Consider the following 3,573-nt stretch of genomic DNA (forward strand, 5'->3'; position numbering starts at 1 on the left):
GGTCTAAGGCATTTGACTGTTAACCAAAAGGTTGGTGGTTCAAATCGACCAGCCACTTCATGGAAGGAAGACTGGGCGATCTACTTCGATAAAGATTTACTGCCTTGGAAACTCAGTGGGGGTCACTATGAGTTGGAACTGATTTGATGGCAGTGAGGTGGTTTTTTTTTTCAGTTTGGTGTGTACATAGCAAAAGGACTTCTGGTGGCATAGTGCCTAAGGCATTTAACTGCTAACCAGAAGGCTGGTGGTTCAAACCCACCAGCCATTCCATGGAAGACTGGGCAATCTACTCAGTAAAGATCTACTGCCTCAGAAACCCAAAGAGGGTTGCTATGAGTCAGAATTGACTCAATGGCAATGAGTTGGGGTTTTTTTGGTTTGGTACATAGCAAAGGGTGTGCAGTATCATGATGGCAGAATGAATAACATATGTCAGCAGAACTGCTTGGAAGCAGATCGCCAGCCCTGTCCTCCAAGACACCTCTGGGTGAGCTCCAACAGACAACCTTTCAGCTAGCAGTTAGGGACACCATTGGTACTAAGATGTGGAATATCAACTTCCTGCAGAGGGTGCCACTCTAGTGTGTATGAACCCATTTTGGGGCACCCTGGATCACTGAGATCACACTACTATTTAAAAGACATTTGTGTAGCTTCTGAATGGAAGTAGTTGACTCAAAAATTTAAGGAACAACTGCATCAAAGGAGTCGGAAATTTTTTGCATACTTGTGAGATTTAACAAAGTCCTAGGAAACAGGGGTTGGCAAAATGACACTGCACTATTACAAAGTTGCCCACCCCTGTTATAATGCCTTTTAGCTGAAAAGCTTATCTTACATAATCTACTTGGGCATCACTGCCAGGAGGGGTTAAGAGCAGGGATTATGGGTCTCATTTGAGAGATTAGTTACTGGAGACATATAGCAAGAAGTGATTGCCTTACGATGTACTAGGGGAAAAGTAGGGCAAATATTGTGTTTTTCTGGTTCATAGTCTACTTACTCCACTGCTATTCAAGTGCAACAACACCAGAAAGAAGCAAATTCTCATCCATGTGGTTGTGAAACAGGATTTTGTACTCAGGTCTCCTGGCTGACTCATTAGTACCCATTTGTCACCTTCACTCTTCTCTGAGCTCAGTCTCTTCTCTGAGGCTTGAAGCTCCCCCAACACCTGCAGGTCAGCAGCAGCATGAGTCCTGGAGGGCAAGAGAGGCCTCTTTAGAGATGCAGTCTGAGAAGCTCAAACCAGGTTCACTTGTAACTGGAGACGCCCAAAGATAGTCCAAGATGTACCAGACATGGACAGTTTTTAAATAATCCATTTCAAAATGCTCAGCTTCTGTACATTCTCATTCCTACAAATCATCTGATGAAAACCTCAAGAGGTTCTCCCTTTCCACCTCCCTTTCACTACCACCCTTCCACCACTGTTACCTGCCCTGATCTTAGCATACTGCATTACCCTGATGAGCCCACTCTACTTGGTTCCTAAAAACTAAAGATGACTTGAAGCACTTACTGATGAAGATCAAAGTCTACAGGCTTCAGTGTGTATTAAGCAACATCACAATAAACGGAGAAAAGATTGAAGTTGTCAGGGATTTCATTTTACTTGGAACTCTTTTCCCTCTTGTTGTTGTTGTTGTTATTTGCCGTGGAGTCGGCCCCGACTCATAGCGACCCCTCCTTGGGTTTCCGGGGCAGTATCACTACGGAAGTAGGATTGCCCAACCTTCCTTCCGAGGAGTGGCTGGTGGGTTTTTCCCTCTAGTTACTGCCTATTCATTCTTTTTTTTTCCCCCTGTTACTCTGCTTTAATTTTTTTAAAATGCATTTTATTGAAATATAATTTATATACAGTGAAATACACAAAACTAATGTGACCATGGGGTCAATGCATTTTTTTTTGGCAATGTTCCCTCCCCTCCCCTCTCACCCCTGGCAACCAACAAAGAAAGTTTCCCTCTCTTTATAAACCTTTTCTTGACCCTCCACAACGAACTAATACTATGTTTTCCTTCTGTGATTGACTTCATTCAGCATAATGTCCTCCACGTTCATCCATATTATGTGGTGTTTTGCAGACTCTACATTATTCTTTAGTGCTGCATAGCATTCCATTATCTGTATGCACCATAGTTTGGTCATCCACTCTTCCTTTGATGGGCACATAGGTTGTTTCCATCTTTTTTGCTCTTGTAAATAGTGCTGTGATGAACATGGATACATATATCTGTTCCTGTCCTGGCTATCACCTCTCTAGGATATATACCTAGTAATGGGATTGCTGGGTCAAATGGAATCTTCAATTCCAGCTTTCTAAGGAATCACCATACTGTTTTCCACAGTGGTTGTATCACTTCACAGTCCCACCAGCAGTGTATGAGAGCCCCAATCTGTCCACTTCCCCACCAGCATTTGTTATTTTCTGTCTTGTTGAACCTTGCCATCAGTGCTGGGGTGAGATGGTATTTCATTGTTGTTTTGATATGCATCTCTCTGGTGGCCAGTGATTGTGAGTATCTCTTCATGTATTTGCCACCTGAATATCCTCGTTGGTGAAATATCTATTCATGTCTTCAGTCCATTTTTCAAGTGGATTGTTAATTCCTTTCCTATTAAGGCATTGGAGTTTTCTATAAATCTTAGAGATAAGTCCCTTGCCAGATATGTAATTATCAACAAGTATGAATTTGTTTCTGTCATTTTTGTTATGTGCTTTTTTGTAGTGTTGATTTCTTTGTTCCATATAATTTTCTGTGCTGAGCTTGTTTTGTTTGTGAATTGTGTTATCACTTCCTTCGTTGCTATTGTTTTAGTATTTGCTAAATATTTGTGCTGGTCCTCTTTTTTATTTTGATATGAAGGTTTATAATTTTTCTTTGAGGTTACCCTGTGATTTGTAGTTTTCTTCCCAAGTTTAGAACAGTCCGTTCTATCTTGTAGTTGTTTTGACTTTCCTACCATTTAGAAGTTCTTTACACAGTTTTTCCCCTCTTTTTGGTTTGTAGTTGTCCTCATTTGTCAGTTGATGTCTTGGGGCAGGATAGATCTTGAAACATTCTTTGTGAAGACGAATGAGACGTCATTCCTCTTTAATTTTGTCATTCCCAACATTGTAGACCATATGATTGTCTGATTCAAATGGGCTAAAGCAGTCCATTTCACCTTACTTGGGCATAGGATATTGATCTTCATGTATTCCATTTCATTTTTGACAACTTCCATTTTTCCTAGATTCATACATGCCACGTTCTGAGTATTAATGGATTTTTGCAGCTGTTTCTTCTCATTCTGAGTCATGCCACATCAGCAAATGAAGGTCCCAAAAGCTTTACTCCAACCACATTGTTCTGGTTACCTAGTGCTGCTCTGAAAAGAATAAACCACAAATGGGATGGCTTGAACAAACAGGAGTTTATTCTCTTACAGTTTGGAGGCTTTAAGTCTGAGTTCAAAGTGCCAGGCTCCAGGGGCTGGGTGAAAGCCCCTCAACCTGGGGTCCAGCTCTGCCTCCTGCTCCCAGCCCACTGGAACTAGAGGCATTTCCTCACTCAGACAGCTGTT

The sequence above is a fragment of the Orycteropus afer genome, unplaced genomic scaffold (assembly GCF_000298275.1).
Source record: "Orycteropus afer afer isolate SDZICR_OR568_19922 unplaced genomic scaffold, OryAfe1.0 scaffold00993, whole genome shotgun sequence".
Lineage (NCBI taxonomy): Eukaryota > Metazoa > Chordata > Mammalia > Tubulidentata > Orycteropodidae > Orycteropus > Orycteropus afer.